General features: G+C 43.6%; 1 long non-coding RNA gene across 1 annotated transcript in view; it reads left to right on the forward strand.

The window, feature by feature from the left end:
* Positions 1–16,238: 16,238 nt before the first annotated feature.
* Positions 16,239–23,182, forward strand: part of LOC142011207 (uncharacterized) — a 33,943-nt gene continuing 26,999 nt past the window's right edge. The window contains exon 1 of the long non-coding RNA XR_012645001.1: positions 16,239–16,364. This is a non-coding gene — a long non-coding RNA (uncharacterized LOC142011207). The remainder of the gene's footprint in view (positions 16,365–23,182) is intronic.

Below are 23,182 nucleotides of genomic sequence, written 5' to 3' on the forward strand. Positions count from 1 at the left end.
TAGCTTGTCCAAATCTGGGCAGATTTTCACAAAGAGAGCAAAAGGCATGTCCTTGGCACAAAGGTCATCCCCCTAGCAAATTTCAAGACCCTACTCCAAGAGCATCTCAAAAATAGAGAGTGTCATTTTTTTCCCCTGACATGGGCAAAATAATTTCATTTTCCCATTAGCCCCATTCACAAACACCTGAGCTATTTTGGCTGAAACTACAGCAGTAAAATACAGTCTTGGCAGACACCCAGCATGGATAATTGCAACCCAAATGCTTAAGATTTGACTATGTTACCAGTAACTCAAACCAGGGCAAACTTAATAGGCAATGCTACCTTAACTTTCTAACCTCAGTCCATACCTACACCTCACGCAGTTGCACACAGAGAAGCACAGTCATTCACATAATGGAGACTAACTACATTACAGCAATTCAATGCGATTTAAAAAAAATAAAATAATGTGTGATAAGAATGTTACAATACAATGTAACAAGATGTTACAATGCAGACATGAACCCTTCACTCTGGCTACTAGCATTAAGGTGGTGGTGGGATAACTCAGTGGTTAGCGCATTGGCCTTGTAAACCCAGGGTTGCGACCTCAGACCTTGAGGGGACCTTTCAAAGTTCTGAGACTGTTAAAATAAAAAAATACCAGGGAGGGTGATAGGTGCTGCTGTGAGGGAAGGGGACTGGGCTCAATGACCACCCAAGGTCCCTTCCAGTTGTGGGAGATAGGTATATATCTCCATGTTTTTAGCAGTGATGTTCCCTTTATTAAGTATTCAGTTAGTATTATGGCATCTGGGGTGGGTTTGGTTTCCAGAGATTCCTAACTGTTACCTTCTTGGAAGATGGAGACCCATGGCTGTTTCCCCTCAAAGAAAGGAGGACTTTAAATAAATAAATAAAGAAATAAAGAAATAAAAGTCTTGATCTAGCCAGCCAGCATGATACAATGTCACTTGAATGCAATGTCAGAGTCTTGCCTCATTGTAAATTGATCAAATCTAGATTCTGAGTGGGTCTGCATGCTAAGACTGCATGGTGGTTTCCCCTTTTCAAAAAATGTGTACTGAATTGTTCATTACAGGTCACTGAGATCCACGTTCAGCTTTTTTGACAGAACTCAACCATGACAGTATTTGAAAAAACACCTGTGCCAGCTACATTGTTTAATTTTCCAAATCTCCCATTAGAACTGGGAAACAATGACGGTCTAAACCTTTCAGAGATGCATGTAAACCTCTTCACCTGTTCGGGCCCATATTCTAGCCTACCCTTTGCTTTGGATTTAATGGTGAGGGGGGAGAACCTTCAAACCTCAAAGCAAAATTCAGTCAAACCTACCAAGTCCCACCACAGCACATTTTTTCCCCACTCCAAACATTACAAAGCAGCCTTGAGGGAGGTTGCCATTATTATGAACACCCACATAAGTCTGGAAGCAAAAACGTAAAGTAGCTGAGTGTCGCTCAACACTGGAGATGGCTGGCCTGGTTTGTTTGTTTAAGTGATGCTCACTGGTGAGAATATTTTTGACATATCCCCCTCAGCGCACATGCCCGCCAACCCACCCACCCACACTCTGGACCAACATTCCTTGAAAGCTGTGTGGTCATGCAATGATCTTGTCATTGCCACACATTGCATGGCTGGGAGTACATCTAATATCCAGCTCCCACTTTGCATGCTAGGCCCTCTCAGGCCTGCCAGAACTTCAGTGGTTCCTCTTGGTGCTGGGAAGCCAGAGCAGGGTGGAGCCCAGACCTGCCAGAAAAGAGAAGGAGGCAGGGGATCCTGGGACAGAATGCTAGGGGGCCGTGTCTGGGGCTTAAGGTGGAGGTCATCAGTGTCTGGGTGTTTCCCCAGAGGTGGTAACTCTCAGACAGCCTAGCTGAAGGATTTGTAGACTTTAGTGAATATATGCATTGATCAGGTACTGGGCTAGAAAGACACCTGAAACCAAAGGAGATTGGTATTTTGGACGTGTTGTAAACATTTTATATCGTTCATGCCAGGTCTGTGAATAGCCGTGATTCAGCCACTGGTAGCCAGCAAGTAAATGTAAATTTGTTCTATCATTGTACTCCTTGGCTTGCCTTTGCTGCAATTAGCCGTCAGCACTAGGACAAAGCCTGAGGCTCACCAGTGACTAAAGGCTATTTTCAAGTGTAAACATGGTCTAAGGCTTACTGCATTGCTGCCCAAAATTGCTTGAAGAGTGTAGCTTGTAGGCACCAGTGCATTGATTCCTAGTGGTAAAGAGATTAGGCAGCGAAAGGGGCCAGTCGGGCTGGGAGGCTGGAGGTGGAAAGAGGGTGGGGGAGAGAGAGAAAGAGAGAGAGAACAGTTTAATAATTCCATATGTCACAGTAGAAAAACAAGTAATTAATTTATCAGCAAGACAACTTTTCTGTCTCCTTGCTACCCACTTAGTTCTACTTTTACTAAATTGGCTCGTCATCCTTGTATCTGCTGCAGCTTACACATGTTTTCATGGTTCAACCTCAGTGATGTCTTATCAGTCCTTTGCTAGTTCATGTTACAGGCGTCCCACAGCTCTGGGACTTGTTAGATAAGGACAGACAGGGCAATAGCCTAAAGACAAATGCAATACCAAAGCAGTTGAAGTTTTCAGTAATACATTTCTCTTTCCTGTAATTTTAGGCAGTGTAAATTCAACTCCCTGTCTTCCTGTATTGAAGTTTCTCCTTGGAAAGAGAGGACTTCTGAGGGAGAACACCTGCTGTGGATTGTTTTGATGTTTCACTCATCCAGGAAAGGCCTTCTTTATAATAACCGTATCTTATCTATCTTCTAAATTACAGCATATTAAACACGGTTGTCATTTTCCAGCTTTCACCATCAACTGTACACCTCAATGGGTAATTTTCCTGAATGAAATAAGTGAAATTTCTCCAGGGGTTTATAACTACCTCCTGGATCTATATGTTTCTACAGCAATGCATATAATTTACTGCCTCTCTCTCTCTCACACACACACACACACACACACACACACACACACTGCTGTAAATCTCAGTTTCAGACTAAGTGGAAGGCTGTGATATTGGATGTTGTCGTCATCTTCCCTGTCCCTTCCCCCTCCCCCACAGTTGGAAGCTATATAGCTTTTTTTTCCTTTTTTCCCCCCGGAGGGGCTGGGGGGCACAACTCATCACATCTCTGAGATAAATGTTGGGGCTTGCTGAATGATGTGTGTGTCTTTTATGTTTATGAAACTACCATCAAGCAAAAAAACAGCAGCCTAATCTTTTGACATGAAGGTCATTTGAAAGTTTTACTGCCTGAAAGCCTGATCCATTTTGTTGACAAAAGGCTCTCTCAGGGCTCTTTAAGATGGCCCAGCCTGCTTGACTTTCTCTCTGTCTAGCATTTCTGTTTCCTTTGCTCACCCCCTCCCACCAGACTAATTATCAGCTCATTATGACTGTCCTAATGAATTATATTACAGCATTAAGAAAGGGCTTAGAATAAATGCTCTTTTAAGTCTGAGCAGGAGGGACAGATAGAGATTACTGCTTCTATCAACACTGCCTGCAGTGTCTAACTTGATCTGACCAAGCTCAGCTCAGCCCATCCCTCCTCCCCCCACAAAAAAAAAATCATAAATATTTCAGATTAAATGAATTTTAGATGGATATAAACGTGCTCCTGGGAGGAATTGGCTTCCTAAAACTCATTGGCTCCACCGAAACAAATTCTCTAAAAGGTTATGCCAAGTGCATGTCTGAGTGCATGCGGTGGCTGATGCTATCAGTGCAGGTGGATGGGAAGGGTGTAGAAGAATATGCTATATTTGCTGAGTCTGATCAATGGAAATGGATGCAGTGGCAACTAACCTTTAAAACTGCCTCTCTCTCTCAATTTGCTCTTCTTAAGAAATTAGAAACACACACACACACACACACACACACACACACACTTTATTTCATTCTCCTTAACTTACGTTAGTTCTTCCTGCTTTTCATTTAGTAATGAAACTTCTTCCTCTTGCCTTTAACTGATCACTCGATGTAAATGAAAGCTAGAATTAATAATCAAACAGTGGTATTATATTTTGCATTCTTGGCTGCCTTTTCTTTAAAAAACAAAACAAAAAACAAAAAGAAAAGAAAAGAAAAAGCTATGTCTTTTTATATAGAACCGCATCGAGGTATCCTTTGACACACGCCTCTGATTCACAGGTGTCCTAAGCTTTGACATTTTATAGAATTGTCCCATTTCCTTAGAGTCATAGAACACTAGACCTGGAAGAGACCTTGAGAGATCATCAAGCTTGGTCCCCTGCCCTCACAGCAGGTCCCTGTGCTTTCTAGATCATCGCTGATTGGTGTTTATCTAAACCTCTTCTTAAATATCACCAGTGGTGGAAATTCTACAACCTCCCAAGGTGATTTATTCCAGTTTTTAACCACCCTTTTAAGAAGACCAATTTTACGTTTTATTAATACCTTTATTTTTACTACATTCAGATACACACTCATTTCTGAGCTTTAGCTCTTATTCCTTCAACAGATTTTGCTGACTGGAATAGCTCTTCTACACATCTGCTTTTTCTCTTTCAGTTATCATTAGCGTTCATTAATGGAGGGCTAAATCCCGAACTCCATATTTAGTGACTGAGTCCTCACTCAGACTACAGTCCTGCTTGAGAAAGCACAGCAAAAACTGTGTTATCCATCACTTTATCAACCAGCAAATCCTATGAAATGGCATTTCCCATCTTCAGTAGGGTCTGGTTGGTGCAGAGCGAGCAGGCTTCCTACCTGCAAGTAGTGACGTGTCCCTGATACTCCTGTGTGAGGGAACAGCCACCAGAGTTCCATGAGCTGCCCCCATTCTCCCCCTCACTCTGCAGCTCCTATTCACTGGGACCCATGACTAATGGGAGCTGCCTTTGCCTGCAGGTAAAAGCAGCACTCAGAGCCACTTGTCCATACATCCAACTAGGAGCAGTAGTGACATGCCACTGCTTGCCGGGAGTGCTGCCTGGATCTGGCACTTCAAAACTCCTCCCACACCCCAACCCTGCTGTCCTGAACCCCCTAACACACCTCAGCTCTGTCTGAGAGCCTATGTCCTTCACCCCTTCTGTGCCCTAATCCCAGATCCTTCCCGCACCCAAACTCCCTGCTCTTAGTTAATTGGAATTTTTGACCTACTGGCACCCCGCCCCGTTCCTTCAACATGCCAGACAGCAAAGCTTTTACTGTACTGAGGAAACACTGACGAAGGATTTTAGAATTTGGTCCAAAGCATCAGTTTACCCAAACCCTGTACAATAAGCAGAGTAAACCCAAAGAGAGAGCCCAGGCTCGGAAGATGTTACATTCCAAGTAGACACGACCTAGAACAAAAAGCAAAAACAACACTAATGCAAGAAACCTTTATAAGGATCTCTATTTTAAATCACATAACTTTGGCTCATCATACTTTTATGTTGCTTTGCGTAGGCCAGAATCCAGCAACACTTACTGATGTGAGTAGCCCTGTGGAGTTCAAAAGGAGTAAACACATGGACATTTGCAGAATCAAGTCCTTGATTTGTAAGGAACTGTAAAAAATAAACGGAAAATATTTAACATCTGAGACTGGTGAGACCATAACCTGACCTCCCACCATTCTATATCGTGAGAGCTCTATGTAATTAACTTCAGATTTGATGAAGAATCATTAAAAGCCAACCAGCTGATGGTGATTGCTGAATTAGCCTCTAGTAACATTATGCACTATGTTTTTTTCAACACTCATTTTGAAGATGGGATGATTCCCTGAAGAAGACAGAAGTGGATCTGTCCCACGAAAGCTTGCCTAATAAACCATTTTGCTAGTCTTTAAAGTGCTATTTGACTGCTTTTTGTTTTAACAGCAGAAAGCTTAGTGTTAGAGAAGTGCTAAAACCTTGCCCGTACTGCATTTTTTTAAATGGATTCATTGTCGCTAAGCAAGAGTAAATATCCATGTAAGCCTATTAGCGGACATTTCCACACAAACTTCAAAACCTTTTTAGCAGCAAAAGTTATAATTTAAGCTGTCTCTTGAAATAAGAGGCTATGGGCAACCAAGAGCCTCTGTGCTTTAAGAGCTGTCAATAATTGGCTACTTTTGTAACAAATGTTCAGCTCATTTGATCCAGCTTGCACTCTTAAAAGCAGCAACTGTTTGAGGGGTATATTTCCCCATGCCCCAGAATTCAGGAAACTGCAACAACTACCTCCTATTCTACATGCCCTCACTACCCTCTACCTCCATCCCAAAGCTGGGTGTGTATTTATACAGAGTGAGAGTATCTATACACACACACACACACACACACACACACACACAATATTAAAGAGAGGCATTTTCCACAATAAAAAACAAACTAACGGCCAAGCAGTAGATTAGTCTTATCACTCTTCTGCAGTAACCAGGGGGAGAGAGGAGGAAAGAGAGCAAAGCAATTTCTGCCAGAGCAGCAGATGACAAAGCTGTTGCCTGACAAACAAAAACTAAAGTCAGTTTTCCCCTCTCCCCAACTCATGCCTCCTTCAGCTTCCTGTTTGTTAAGTTTGGCCCTTTGTCTTTTTTCCTTTAAAAAAAAAAAAAAGGCTAAAAGAGGACCACAAGGACGTGACCAAAGTGGAAGAGGAAGAACAGACATGTGAAATGCCCCCCTCCCCTCCTTTATTGAGGGAAGCAAACACATGTCAGCAATGGAATGACAGAAGCCGTCAAGAACCTGACAGGAAGGCAGGCAGGTGAATTGGGCGGACACCGTATCGGCTGGGGCCATCAGCACATTCTGCCGCCTATCAGTACTGTGCCTGGCAGCTGGGAGATACATTTAGATAAAGCAGCCAGCAATCATTGATAACAAGTCCCTCAAATGTCAGGCAGCACAAAGGGCAGCATTGATTGCTGCTGTACAGTCCGCCTTTCCTTTTCTTTGGTGCTCTATTTTTCCCCCCTCTTTTTAATATAGCAAAGACTCTGGCTGGGATAATCTGCCTGCAGAAAAGGCCATTGTGCTACTACATGCATTGTGTTATTCACTAAATAGAATTTATCAACATTTCGCCAGTTCCCTTTCTTCCCCTCCCCCGCAACCCTTTTTTTTCCATTTCCCGGCTGCTCCCCAGCCACTTCCTCTCAGCTACTGGTATGATCAATGCAGGGACAAACAATAACTCCCAGACCAGACGTGAGGCCCTTATACTCTATGCTGGGGGCTTCCTCCACCCTCTTCCATGATTTTAGATGTGTCCAAAGCTAAAGCTGAACTCAACTTTCATGGCCCTGTAAAACAGAATAAGCATAAAGTAGAACCCTAACCCTTTTTGTTACAAGGATTGCCTTGAAACCTACAGTCAGAGCTTGGATGTTGCTGCTGATTTTTTTCCAGGAAGATGATAGATTTTATACCACACTCCTCACCCTGTTGTCCAAGCACCTTCACATTAGCAACATGAATATGTCATGTATTTGTTCTCTCATTCTCGCCCCAGAGAAAGAGACATGTAGAATGGAGTATCCTGCTGTGATAGGGAGTTGATATGTGGCAATGTTAGAGAAGCCCAGGCCGAAGAACAAACCTTGTACTTAGCACCGAGCGTGGTGAGGTTTAGGACAGTTTGGTGGGATTGGGGGGAATGCATTTGACAGTCTCAAACCACCCTCGGAGGAGGTGCCATCCCACCTGCCCAGATAAGAGTTATTCTCATTGTTGAGTTTCATCATGGTAGGAATGCAAAGTTGTCAATCATAGTTTTTGTCCTGGAGCTTTGAACTGTCTATTAAGTATTATGGGCCCAGGCCCTTTTGCTCTTTGGAGATAAGAGCTGAGACTTTGTACTCAATTTGGAACTCTCTGGGAAGCCAGAGTAAAGAGCAGACGACAGATGTGATGTGCTCCCTGCAGGCCATCTTTCTGAGGAGGCGCCATGCAGCATTCTGAACTAGTTTGAGTTTCCCAAGTGCAGAAGGTTTCATGCCCAGATACTGCCACAGTCCAGCCAAGAGGTGACAAAGGCATGAGTAAATGAGACCACGTATTTGTTCACCACAGTTTGTTCACCCAGCTGGAGATGGTACAAAACATTACTTATGGCCCCTGCAATTTGATACATCAGCTTCAGCAAGGAATCCTAGAGTGCTCCAAGACTCCCCAAATATTTTCCGCTGACTACCACCCTCACCTCTTCTCAGTTTGTGTTAGGTTTGGATTCCTCCTCCTCGCGCCCAAGTATCCACGTCTAGTCCTGGGCTCCTGTAAAAGCTCACAGCCGTTGCTCCCTAAACTATTTCAGTAACAGGCCAATTCACAGCACCACACATGCTGCTCCTAGGGCCCCCAGGAGTTCTATACTGGCTAGCTGTCAGCAGCTGAACCAGCTTCTTTGCCTTGCAGCTGGTGTGGCCTCCTTCCATGGGTGCTGGGTGAGGGGAAACAACTCCATCATGAGATGTGTGACTGGTGTAGTAAACAGACTAAACGATGCCTGCACCTTATCATCAATGCCCTCTGCAGCCTTCTTTGAATTCTTCTTCCATTTCACTTTCATACAAACGTCTGCTTTATAAACTTCCACATCCACCTCTGAGGAAGAGCTGCAGCGAACCATTGGTTGCCATTCGTAACGTGATAATAATGCTAAAGATTACCAGAATGTCCACAAAAACTGAGTAGCTTCATACCTCCAGCTTATTTGCAAGACTCTCCCTTTACCAGAAGGCTATCCTCCTTGTTAGTGACAAACAATGAAGGGTGGGTCACATCTATTATGCAGAGAGGTTCAGTGGTCAGGCATGTGCTCTGCTCCGCTTAATCCTCGCCTTTTTCCCCAACTGATGTGCATATCAAGCCAAGCTTTGGCTTTCGGAATGAACAGATTGTTCTCAGCTATTAAAAAAGTACAATCCTTGATACTTATAATCACCATTTTAATTATTATAATTTTAGATCTTGTGCTTCGTCAATAGCAGGGCTCAAAACAAAAAGTACGGTGTCCCCAGAGAGCTAAATGAAAAGAGGTTTTGTCTCAAATTGTTCGCTATAATTTTGGCTATTTGATCTGACGCAGTTTTATGCTTACATTGTTTTCATTGTTAGTGTTTTGCATGTAAAATCTTTCAGGGAAGGGGAGGACACACAGTGATGTTCAGATCCAATTCTCAGGACACATCCCAAGTAACCAGCTGTGCTGTGAGTACTCATGAGACAAATTAAGAGTCCTCCTCAGGGACCAAAGAGTAGCTTCTGTGCTCTGTAAAGCACCAGAGGGTATAAACCACTTGCCCAGGGATGTGATGATCTGAACCACTTCTTTCCCTGCACAATGGAACCATATTGTCTTCCACAGCTGCCAGAGGATTTCTGCAGTAAGACTATCATATGGTTTGCCCCTTAATAAAAATAACAATTAATTCAGGAGGATCTCACGGGCAAGGTAGAGGAATGTTCTGGTTCAAGGAAATGGAGCTTTTGAGTTTGAAAGCTCATTGGAGGGTGCTGTCTAAGGACAAGTTTGCAACTGAAAAACAGGAGGGAGAGAATGTGCCTTTTCAGAAGTGGTTTCTTTGATCAGAGTCATTCACTCTGGAGAATGGAATATTGAATTCCTTTTGTAGTCAGGCCATGCTTAAGCAGTTTTGAGTCTGGCTGCAGTTTGCGGACTTGTGAAATATAAGTAACCCTCTCACCTTCTCTCCTCTTTGCTTCCTTCACTCAGGGACTTTCAGAGGTTATCACACAGCTTGACTTGCGAAATGGCTTTGTAAACTTGTATCGGCATCACTTATGCATGTATGGCCTTGCAATGGAATAAGGTGGTACCGTCACTGATGATTTGAACAAATGTGTCCTCATCAGTGTATGGGTATAGGGAAGTGGGAATGGGGGGAAGGAATTGACATGTTACCCAATTTAGATTCAGGATGGAGTTCTATCACTGAAGGAAAAGTACCTGAGGCAGAATTGTATTAAATTCTCCTGGATCAAGAAGTAAGTTTGCAGTTCAGTTTTCAGTGAGTGCCAGGTTTGTTCTTTCAGTTATTCTGTGGGCCTATTAATGGTGATGTAACCAAGTCTGCTCTTCTTTCCATTGCAAACTTCTACTTTCCACAGGACAAGCAGGCTGGCTAGAAGACTCCTAGACTATTTAAAGAAAAAAACTCCCAATTCTGACACCTGCCACAATTCTCAAACCCCCTTCTCAGAAGACACTAAGCTGCCCCATCCTATTTTTGTCTGCTTGTCCATGTGTGTTAGCCAGTTCCTCACCCATGTCAGTCTCCATTAGCAACATTTAAGATGGGCCTTTGTTCCAAAGCTTTTCCTGAGACAAGCCACAGCCTCTGGAGGTAGCCAAGCCTTTAAAAGCAGTTTCTCTCAAAGCTACCAATACAACCAGTAAAGATGTTATTTATATTGTGAGCTGCTCACTCAGGGAACAACTGTGCTAGACATCGTCTGCAGATATACACATACTGCAAGACAGAGTCTCTGGCCCAAAGGGGTTGCAATCTAAGGCCTTGTCCACAAAGTTTGACAATACTGTTCACTATAATTACACATTATCATCATTTAATTATGACTGAACTGACAGCACACATTCACACTGGTTTGTCTGAAGCAGTTTAAACTGTTCCCTGCCTGAAATTTTTGAGCAAATATACAAAGTTTACCTTCAGAAGATTTTGATTTGCAGACTGCATTTTCTGGCCCAGAAGTTGAAACTAAATGATGGAACCCTCCCCCACAAGAAATAAAGGATCCGCAACTAAATACATATTGAAAAAACTCATTTCTTTCAGATGACTTTTCCTCAGGAAGTCCTTTGCACACAGCCCACTTACCTGCTAAAAACCAAGCAGCAATATGAACTATAAACAAATTAAACAACTCCTCCTATAGACGGAAGAGAGAGATGCTCCTACTTTCATATAGTTAGGGACCACTCAGTTATTATGGTGACAGAAGCCATAAATAGGATTTGGGGAGTGAACTCAGAAGCTCAGAACTTTAATACAAAATGACAGGTTAGCTATTCAGAAATATCTTCTCACTTTGTGCTGGAGGCTGTAATAACACATGAGCCATGAGGTAAAAGAGGGGAAAAAACCTGGTGAAAATGAAGGATTGATGAAGAAGTCAAGATGAGCGCTACCAAGAGGGCTATGGTGGAATAGTTGTGCTAGGTCAAGAAGACAGAGGAGAATCTGGAGAGAGAGGGTGAAGCAGCAGTGGATGTAATAAATGGTTAAAATATCGCCCTCCAGCCAAACAAAGCAACAGTTAAAATAAGTTTTTAAGATAGGCATATAGAATTTCTCCCCCACTGCTTCGCCTGTTTCAGAACTGGAAGAATGTGTTGGAAAACAACATTGCTATTAGTCAGGAATTTTTTAACTGATTTTGCTATCACCCTAGTCCTGATCCTTGTGTTTGCCTTCTGCAAACATTCATGCCTTTGAGTTTTCTCAGCAAAAATGTCACAGAAAGCAGTATTTCAAAGTCACAGACACAAGCTGCACAGAGAGTGAAGAAGTCTCAAGTTAGACATGCACATTTTCATATAAGAATATTTCATCCAACCTGTCATGTCAAAATGCAGGGGTAGTTGGGAGCATTCATGAACAATTTAATAAAAAATAAATACAAATAAAGAATACCTTTGAAGAAATCGTGATCTGTTTGTACTTCTTCCTGTGAGCACAAAGAGACAACATTTATAGAACAATTATTCCTCATTCACTTAGCTACACTCTTTATCTTGTCTACTGGAGGAAATGCTCCCAGCGCGCTCTAGACCTGGCAGGAGTTGCTTGCACTTTGCACGATCCAGCAACATGCTGCCAAAATTTTAATGTGGTGTTCATTCAAAGAGTCTCTGCCTTTGTCAGCAATACTTGGGACACTCCCTAAGTAAAGCATTCTTCTGACGCCCTCCATGTAGAGCAGGATCTTCACATGCCTAGGCTCTCCAAACTCCATACCAGGGCTGGGTGGACAGGCAGTAGCGAGGAAAGAGGTAGGTTTCTCTGCCTATAGGATTCCCAACTCAAGTGTGGCAGGACCTCTGCCACTTCCTCACCATCTCTCCCTAGTATGCTGCTGCAGGTGAAAGCCAGGGACAATTCATCCCAAATGCACACCTATGTGCACTAGTGGTGGACACAAAAGTATAGTGAACAAGTTTTCCAAATGAAATCTGGGACCATGCAGTAGGACAGACAGACAGGCTCCTTCAATGACCCCATCCATCAAAACTAATCCCCCTACTCTGAAGCCATGTTTACCCATAATCCATGCTGCCATCTTCCCCTCCAATGACACTGTCTTCTAACCAGTCCCCTCAATACCATAATACGTTACCTTGCCTTAAGCCACCTTCCTGCTCCTCGCCTGCCAGTCTGAGTGTGGTACAACTGGCTCTGTGAGGCTGAGCATCTCAACCAGCAAAGCTAGGCTTAGTACTTTTTGATGGTCTAGCAGTTAGGGCTGGGTCCTCAGAAGAGCTGGACTGAGTTCCCTGTTCTCTCACATGCAACCTGAAACAACACCTTAGTCCCACATGTGAGAAATTAGGATAAAAGGTTCTTCTCTGTCTCAGTCTGTTGTCAGATTAAGTACACTGCAAAGATGACATAGTGCTCAGATACTCTAGTGATAAATACCCTAAGAATACCCACTGCAAAAAAACTAATCATCAAAATCTGTCTGCAGGGCCAAATTATTCTTCAAGGGCCCCAGGCTATTGGATTCCAGGGTGCCAAAAATGTGGGATTCAAAGAGCAGGATGGGATTCTGGGTTGAGACGGGAAGGCTCCACGATAGGGCTGGGAATGAGACATTTAGAGTGCAGGAGGGGGCTCTGGACTGGAGTCAAGGGGTTTGAATAAGGAGGAGCTTTAGGGCAGGAGGTGGGGGTGCAGGACGTGGTTAGGAGTAAGGTCCAGGAAAGGACTTAGGGGCAGGACAGGGGATAGGGGAAGGTGGCTCTGCACACTGCCCTGATCTCACATACAGGCATCATCCCCCTTAGCTCCCATTGGCTGTGATTTCCAGCCAATTGGAGCTGCAGGGACATAGCCTACAGGCACAGGAAGCACACAAATGTAGCTTCCTGGCACTTGCAGCTCCAGCCTTGTGGGGAGCAAGGGAGCGGGTAAATGGCATTGCACAGAACTGCATCTCCCCACCCACTTTGCCAGGCAGGGCCAGGATACAGGGACTTTAGTGGCTGCAGTCCAGGACCCCAGGATAATAGGACACTTTTGGTGGCCTGGAGATCTTTTGGGCCCTGCTTAGCCTGGGGCTCTGGCATGCAGCCCCTAAACCCCTATTTTAATCCAGCCCTGCCTATCATTCCTGTCCTACTAAGTAAAGGGCCAGGCTAAGGATTTGTAGAGTGTCGGCACCATGTTCTTTGGGGTATATCCTAAACTTAAAGCCATTTTGCTTAAATGACCATAAGGGCCTACTCAGCCTCCTGCTGCAGATGTGCTGTCCAGCTGCTTGTTCCTTTCACCCCTACAATCAGTTGATTTTTCCAAAGGCAAAATTTCCAAGGACGAGGACCAAAAGCCTTCTTTAAAGAAAGAAAAAGCTTTGCTGACAAGAGGCTTGCAAAGCCCAGGAGCAGCAAAAGCTTCATAAAAGTAGGGGAGTCACCAGTGCCTGAAAAATGGCCCCACTCCCCATGCCACCCATTGTTTCAGAGGTCTGGCCCTGGGTCTGCCCATTCCCTTGTGGTCCTGCTCTCATGCCACCTATTCCCCTTAGGCTGGGGTGATCATCCATCCAGTATTAGGCAGGCAGGACAGTCCCTTATTTGGGTTGCTGAAAGGTGTGCTTACTTGTTTGTTTGAACAGGGACTCATTGTCCAATATTTGGGCCCCCACTGACCTTTTCCTCCAGCAGCTATGCAGGCACAGCTGCTGGTAGGAGTCACCTTCCCATGCCTTGGGGAAGTGGGTAGAGCATGGGTGGCTGCCGCTTCCCTGGGGCACCAGGGGAGCATCAGCAGCTGCTGCCTCCTTCCCGGCTCCCTGGGGTTTGGTGGAGCCAGGAGAAGCTGCCCCACCTCCCATATCTCCCTTCCCCATATTTGGGACAGGGAATTACAGTCACCCTACCTTAGGCCCTGTCTCTACTCATTTTTTTCTCTACACGCCCTGTTGCTTGCCCTTGTGGCCAGTAAAAGCCTGCTGCCCCACTCCCACATTCTGGTACCCTGACTCCTGTAGCTCATCACTGGCAGGACAAGAAGCAAAGAATTGCAGCAAGGGAGGTTTAGGTTGGACATTAGGAAAAAACTTCCTACCTGCCAGGGTGGTTAAACACTGGAATAAATTGCCTAGGGAGGTTGTGGAATCTTCATCGCTGGAGATATTTAAGAGCAGGTTAGATAAATGTCTATCCGGGATGGTCTAGAGACTCTAGATGGTGCTTGGTCTTGCCATGAGGGCAGGGGACTGGACTCGATGACCTCTCAATGTCGCTTCCAGTTCTAGTGTTCTGTGATTTTAAGTCCTTCATCTTCAATCCTACCAACACTTAAACACGTGAATACCTTCCCTAACAGGAGCAGTCCTACTGAAGGCAGTGCAATGACGCCGAATCTTACAGTTAAATATCGTATGTATGTTTTTGCAGCACTGGGGTATTAGATTGTGGGATCTCTGGAAGAAAGATCCCTGACTCCACCTCTGTAGTCCTACAACTGATTTTTCAGATGTCCCTTTCTCATAAGAATGAAAATCACACCAAAACGTATGAGGTCATCGAGTCCAGTCCTCTGCCCTCATGGCAGGACCAAGCACCATCTAGCCCTTTCCTGACAGATGTTTATCTAACCTGCTCTTAAATATCTCCAGTGATGGAGACTCCACAGCCTCCCTAGGCAATTTATACCAGTGTTTCACCACCCTGACAGGTGGGAAAAAGGAGCAAGCAGGTGTGTCTTTCATTCGGCCCTCTGTGCTGCATACAGGCAGGCCTCGTGACAGAGTGGAATGGCCCCAGCCTGATCCAGCAACCAATCACCACAGAGAATGCTGCCTGGGTTCAAAGCATGAGTGAGACAGCCAGGTACAGAGCAGGGAAAAGGTCAGGCAGTAAGGCCTAATCCTAACTCATCAATGGGAGCTCAAAAGGAGGGAGGATTAATAGGCGGCTAACTCCAGGTTTGCCTGTGAGGAGGGGGGAAGTGATCGCACAGAGGAAACAAGCTAGATAGCTCAGGAGAGCTGGAGACTCTAGGAAATTGAGATCAGATTAATACGTGTGTGCATGCGTGGGCTTACGAATGTACACAGGTGCATGCATGAGATTTTACTGGAGAGGAGAATATGTGAAATTTTTATCCACTCACTAATGTTTTATGCTGCTGTAGTGCTCCATGGTTTTGAAACAGCAATGTCTTAGAGTAATAGCCTGGTTGGGTTTTCCCTGATTCATTCTCACCCTCCTTGGCACCCTCCCCGCCCTAAGTTCTGGAGCTGTCACCCTCTTTGCCACAGCAAAGAACAAATTCCCTACCAACTGAGCAAAGATCTGACATGCTATTTCTGTCGCTCGCTCTGCTTCCTGACATGGAGGCTAGAAATCAGAAACAAGGAGCTAAGATCAACTGCAGCAAGTGAAAAAAAAAGGAAGAAAATAAACATTCAGAAATCTAAAAATAAAAATGATTTTTAACAATAAACCCCCAATTTCAAAAGAATATTCAATTGTGGCTGTCATTTTATAAGCGGATAAAATGCTAATGTTCACAGACACACAATGCCTCAATAAAAAAGGAGACAGAAATTGTTCATCTCTAATCAGGGTTGATTTAAACTGCAGGATGCCTGCTGTATCTTCTAGGCTCCTTTTCAATCCAGCATCCTAATTGGAGTCTCAAATACAGAAAGAAAGAATGCCAATGATTCAGGTAAAACCAGGAAAGAGGCAAGCAAGACTGGACTGCAACTCAGTTCAAGTGAAGCCAGATTAGCAGATCCTACCAGCTAATGAGACAGGGAAGGGAGCTCTCACCTCTGAAATGCAGGCTCCCTTAACAGATTTGGCATCACGGCTGCTGTAGCTTGCAGGCAGGCATTCACTTGCTACTCCATTAAAGCAACTGGATGAAGCCAACCTTTGAACATCAGGCCCTGTCACTGCAAACACAGCACAAATGCCCTGCAGTGATGCCACTGTCATGGCAGCAGTGAATTGTCTGGAAACCAGCAGCACAATTCTTCAGAAAACCAGCAAATATGACATCCCTTGGATATGAATCTGGAGACAAAGCAGACACTGCAGACAGGGTTTTGTGAAGTACAAGCCAATACTGGAAAAATAATATTTTGCAGAGGTGGGTTTTTTTTGTTGTTGTTGTTGTTGTTACTTATCATTTTTAGTTTGGTCTGGTTTGTAGTAAACGTCTAAGCTGATCAGATGAGATGTTCGTGGTGAAGTACTAAGTGCTGGTTGCCACTATTATTGTGCAAAGACACACTAAATTCCTCTGTATCTCTACCAGAGCACCTCAATGCAAAGCCTTAAACACTCCTGTCCTACAGGGGTACCATTTGTGGGGCGTGAGAGGGCTGCCCTCCCCCAACACACACACACACACACACACACACACACACTTCAACTTATGCATTAGTGTGGATTGAGAGTTCTGCACAGGAAAGGTGCCCCTGGGGCAGGGGGGTCAGTTTTTTGTTTACAAACAGAGGCAGGATGATGAAGGTAAAAAAAGGCTGGTAATTGTCTGTAAAACATTAAATCCTCTGCTGGGGGTCAGTATGTTGAGAGTATATAGGGGACTCAGAAGAAATACAGCCAAACTCAAAATAAAAAAAAATAAAATAAAAATATACAGGTTTCACTTGATTCATTACTAGAAGATTTGAACCCCCCCAACTTTCTTTCAAGACAAAAAGCTGCCCATATCTTCTATGCTTGTTTATTTTTCTTTCCCACCTGCAGTGGCCCTGAGATACACCAGAAGCTTCAATTTTGTTCTCAATTCTAAAACATAGAATTTTTATGGTGTTTGGTTTTAAATATTCTCCTGCAAGAACTAAAACATAACCTCCTGGTGGTTGAACTAAAGAGCCTTCTGGAAAGTAACTAGCCTTTCAACAGAATTAAAAGCATTGTTGCCAACTCATGATTTTGTAATGAGTCTCAAGATGATAATTTGTTTCCTTAAAGCCCCAGCTCCCAGAGTCAGGTGGCTCTACGATCATTTCAAATTTCATTCTTAAACAAAAATTAAGAAGTTTTCAGCCCTCATGGCTGTGGAGAAAGCTTCAAAATAAGATCCTAGTGCATCCTGAAGGTTCAAAAAGCTGAAGGCAACCAAAGCTACTCTTGTTACATGATCTCAGGATTTCAAAGTGAATATCATGATTTTTGGTTGGTTTGATTCATGATGTTTGAACGTTTGGGTTTGGTAATACCATAAGAGTTTCCTGAAAGCATCAGCTTCATTCCTTTTTAAGGTTAGTTTCTACTATATTATTTGCAGTGGGATAACTCCCCTAGAGCCCAAAATAGATGCAATATAAACTCACAGGATCTTGAGGTAGTACAATGTTTCTGAAAACATGGAGATGGGTTGAAACATGGAGATATGCATATCTTTAGAACTGGAAGGGACCTTGAGCAGTCCTGAAGTCCCGTCCCCTGCATTCACATCAGGACCTATCACCATCCCTGACAGATTTTTTTTTAATCTAAGCTGCCCCAGACCTTTGGAAGGCCCCTTCAAGGAGTGAACTCACAACCCACTGAGCTACTCCTCCACACAAAGTTAAGTGATCTGTTCCATGCTAGGTGAGCAGCAAAAAGTTATATAGATTTTTTCTACAGTTGTTGTATTCAAGAGTTGGTTACAAAGTCGGAATGTACATTAAAATTTTACACTTAACCAGTGTCCTTTGAGTGAGTTAATGTGAGATATAAGAACATGTTACCAACAGAGCTGAGTGGGTCTAATATTTATTTCTCTCTTTTTTTAAAATAAATAAATATAGACACATTAGACACATTGCTCCCATCAACTAAATACCCCCTGGAATCACAGTTAAAGCTGCCCGCCCTTCAAGCACCCCTGCCCCACATCCCCCAAAATCTGAAATAGCACCTTGTTTCTCTGGAGCCCTTTAGACAACTGAATGCTGTGATGGAGCTTTCCAGAGCACAGCCTGCCAAAGCACAGTTCCCCTTCAAAACTACGTTCTGATTGGACCTTTCACTCTCTCTCTCAGTCACACACCATCTTCCCTTTGGGAATGCCCAACAGCATCTCACAACAATCTATACGTTTTTCTGTAGAATTTAATGGAGAGTCAAATCTCCACTTTAGAGTTCTACTGGATGTTTAAAAAAAACTATGTAAATACAAACTGATTTATTACATTATACAGTTTTTAGAGTAATTTCTGTCGGATGAACCAAATATGTGCTTCAGACAATGTTACATACAAGGCATAGCAGCGAAGGGTCCTGTGGCACCTTATAGACTAACAAAAAAGTTTTGAGCATGAGCTTTCGTGAGCACAGACTCACTTCATCAGATCTGATGAAGTGAGTCTGTGCTCACGAAAGCTCATGCTCAAAACTTTTCTGTTAGTCTATAAGGTGCCACAGGTCCCTTGGTTGCTGTTACAGATCCAGACTAACACGGCTACCCCTCCAATACTTGATACAAGGCATAGTTATTTTTGTCTGTATTTTCTTATCACCGTCTTTCAGATTGAACGGTAAGGATTTTTCTGGCAGGGACTCATTTTTAAAACATATGCTGTGTTTGTGTTGATAGTGTTTAGCTCACTAGAACAATGGTCTCTAATGGAGGCCCTCCAGACACTATTGTAATAAATAATAAAAACTTTGTTTTCATTTATTAGATTCTGTCAGACATCTCCATAAGGGGAAAAAATAGGGTGTCAAAAGGCATTTACTTATTCTAAACATATACTTTTGGGGAGCGGTAAAATCTTATTATATCTTTCAAGTATCTAAAATACATCAGAAAAGCAATGAATAAAGATTCACGCCTCCAGCAGCTCAGTTTTCTAGTGCTATCACAAAGCCATTAGAGCATCAGTCATTACCACAATGTTATTAAAATCCATTAGCATGTGTAAAGGCAGGTTATGGCTTTATTTTCTTTCTAAACTATATATTATATAATATAGTACATAGAATCTGGTCACTTTACAATGTGATCAAGCTGTAGCTTCTACAGAAAAGTTGCCATTATCTTGGATTCACCCTTTTCAGATGAGTGAGTCCCTAGGGGCAATTCATGAAGTTTGATTTGAAGTTTTTGTAAGAGACTAGGTTAGCTAAATAGATCTTTGTACTTGACACTAGAGCTTTGAAAGCAGCCACAGGGACTCACTTCTTGGAGGGAGCAAGTCCAGGTTACAGGCTGAACCTCTCTGGTCCAGCACCCCAGAACCTGACCGGCGCCAAATGAGACAAGTCTTACTGCCAAAGAGAAGGGGGTGCAGCAACTCAGGAGGTGTCACTGAGTGACCACTTGCACTCATGTGACATCTACCTAAGTATAGATAATTCAAGCTAACTCTGCAGTGAAGACATATCCTGTGAATCTTTTGCTCCTCCACTTCCCTTGCAAAATGCTAGGTGACGCCATAATCCATCAATCCAAAGACTGGAGAATAAATTCGGCTCAAAGTCACTCACAAAGCTCATGTCACCCACACGCCAGTGAACTAAAGCACTCATACAAAAACACAGAACTTCCAAATTCCAATTCACTCTGAACAATTAATGGGCAAAAATCCAAATTTCATCTTAATTGTTTTCAATTAGTTTTCCCCCACCCCAGCCTTATCTACAAAGGTTTATTGTCAGTATAGCAGCAATCCAATGTCTGAATAAAGCTACACACAACAATAGGAAATTAATTTGGGGGACTCACTTATCCATAAAAGACAACCATCCATTCTCAGCCTCCAAAACAAGTAAATAACCCATATCCAAGTAAAATCTAAAAACATTATGAGGTGCTGTCACAAAGTTACTGATATTGCTAACTATCAGAGAGGTAGCCAAGTTAGTCTGTATCTTCAAACACAACAGGAATTCCTGTGGGACCTTATAGACCAAGATATTTTAGAGCATAAGCTTTTGTGGGCAAAGATGCATCTGATGAAGTGGGTCTTTGCCCATGAAAGCTTATGCTCCAAAATATCTGCTAGTCTATAAGGTGCCACAGGACTTCTTGTTGATATTGCTAAAGTACCTGCTCTGTAATCAGCTACGTGAGAGTGGATCCTCACACCTACTCAAAGTCACATTGAAAGTGGATCTAAGTGCTATAACAGGGTCTTCTGCCAACCAAATAATTAACCATTATATTTAGAAATATCACAGGCGGTGAGTAAGCATTGTGTCCACTTGACATGGGGAAACAAGCACACAGGTGTTATGCCAGTTGAACCCACAGAAAGTCAGCTGAAGAGCCTGCAATAGCATGTAGGTTTCTGGCCTCAAGTGCTGCATTACCTGCATGTGGCCATCCTTTGTTCTTTCCTAGGTACTCGTAGTCAATTAAGTCTAAGCTGTTGGGGTAGTTTTGTTTGTCTTACCCCGAACCCTATGATATTTCAGAAATGGTCTCTCCCCCACATAAACCCAAAGTCACCTTCCACTTGTATATGGATTTATTTTATGCTGGAGATTTTTTTTTTGCGGGGGGGGGGGGGGGGCGGGGAAAGAAATACGTTCATGAGCCAAGCTTCAGCGGTAACTAGCTTTCCCCCTGTGAACTTTAATAATGATTCTTAAAAAGGAGCATCTGGAAGCCAATTGATTCAGGGTCATTCTACAGAACGTACCCTTACTTGAAAGGTCAGTCATGAGACGGCATTTCTCACCAGAGACAGGAGGTCTCATACATCTGCATGGCGTTAGAAGCCAGTTCTCTCCCATTTGCTAAACTCTGACATTTCCTTTCTCTTCCAGAGGGAAAATGTAAAGAAACCATTAAATAGGATTGTATTATTCAAAGTGTTCCACAGCCTTCTTTAAACAAAGAGTCAACTCCCCCTACCTAATGTGAAATGTAATGACAATCCAATTGTATTTTTTTTCCACTGACGTGGTCCATAACAGCAGAATGCTGCCTTTGGTTTTATAAGTCCAGGGTTCCACTACACTTGCATCTGATTGGCAAAACTTGCCATTCATGGGTTCTTGGGGGGGGGGGGGGGGAAAGAAAGAAAACATGAACAACAAAGTTTTGCTACCACAAGTGAAAGTGTTAATGCTGCTTTGTTGCCAGGAACGTTCTTCTGTTGTGTTAGTATAGAGCTTAATACCAGTGGTCCTCCATCCATGACTCAGTTCCTAGGCACTGCAGTAATAAACCTTTTGGAGACAGATTCGTGTCAGAGGTGAAGTGCGCCGATGACCACTTACTATTATTTCTGAGGAGAGGAGTTACTGATGTAAAAGGGGAAATGGCAAGGCTAGAACAAATTGCTTCACAAGCTAGAAGGGCTCAGAAGTCTAATTGTACCAATATCATTTTCTATCAGGTCCTGCTGCCGAAAAGCAGGAAGTGGGGAGAGAAATCAGGCCATGAGGTGCCTGGTACTCTGATTGCACCGCTGAAAGGGAGGGTGGGGGAAGAAGGGTGGGCCTGAGGACTCAAACCAAGTGATATTTGGAGTCACAAGCACCTGCTTATCTTACTTTTACTGAGGTAAGGGGAGGTGGGGGAGCAACTGTGAGAACAAAAGCCAAAATAAGTAAAGCTGTGAAAAATCCTCCTAAAACTCCAAGCCTAGAGAAAAAACAAATCTCAACAGGTTTCAACCTAAGTTTGAGTAAATTTACAAAAAAAACTTTCTAAAATCCCAACGCGCTTTAGGCAATCCCAGATCAAAATTTCAGATGAATTTTTGGGGTGGAAGCGTGTTCTTTCGTGAGAGCTGTGAAATACTTATTAGTTTTTCCACCCAAAACCAAGCAAAGGTTAGTAGTTCAGTCAGGGTATACTAGACACTTAGAAATACCTATGTGCAGGATCTGAGAATAAATGCTAACCAAAAGAAAGAGCTTGCATGAAACTTCTGTGAAACAAAAGGAATTCCATTTTGCACAGGCACATTAAACAGTATATAGATTTATATTAAGGCCCAGAATCCATGCAGCATGCCAGGGGCAATTCACCAGTCCTCCCCACTCCAACTCCCTTCCCCCATATACCAATTAAGGCTCTTGGAAGCTTGTCAGTTCTTATGAAAAATGTTATTTGAAATTGCCTTTACCATGAGAACGGTGACTCACTTCTCTCCCGTGTCATCTTGACAGTTAAAAACCGGGAAGGGTGGGTGGAGGTGAGGATTTATAATAAATATCTTAAATAGCTACCAGGCATATTATTATTTCAATAACTATCAGGCATATCATTACCCAGAGTGACTACAGCCAATACAATGGGAGCTTATTATTCAAGTGACTGAAGAGTTACAAAACTAAAGAGTACTAGTAATGTTAAGCGAGCTTCGTTAAAAAAATAAGTATCCAAGTATAAAAATGTAGGAAAACAACACAGTGAAATATAAGTATTGGACATGAAGGAGCTTTAGAGCACATGCAAACTGCATGCTAGAAGAAGCCACGCCAGGTGTCTTATTGAACAAGCATTTGAAATGTGCTCATAGAATGAGAGCATCTCATGGTCATTCAATGGTCCCAGTCGGGACTGGCCCAAGGGACTGGAGGGGTGGGGAAGGCAACCTCCCCTCCATTGTCTCAGGTTCATGGCCTCAGGCAGCCCCCTCATGCCGCATGTCCGCCCCTTCTGTACGCTGCCCCCACCTGGACCCCGACCACTCCCCAAGCAGTCTGGCTGGGGATTACCTGGCACATGGGGTGGGGAGCAGACAGCAGTCATGGGGGGTCACCTCCCCCAGCCTCACTTCCCACCCCGTGCACTCACCACATGGTGCTCCTCTGAGCCCATCTTCTCTGTGAGAAGCTGGGAGCGGAGGCCTTCCCACTGCCTGTGGAGAAGTGGGGCTCAACAAAGCAGGAAGGTGTTTCAGTGCAGACCAGGCTGCCACTTGTGCCACACGGTAAATGTGGAGTGGGAGGAAGGCAAGCTGAAGGGAGATGCCCCCCCTGCAGCTGCTG

This window comes from Carettochelys insculpta, chromosome 3, assembly GCF_033958435.1.
Source record: "Carettochelys insculpta isolate YL-2023 chromosome 3, ASM3395843v1, whole genome shotgun sequence".
Taxonomy (NCBI): Eukaryota; Metazoa; Chordata; order Testudines; family Carettochelyidae; genus Carettochelys; species Carettochelys insculpta.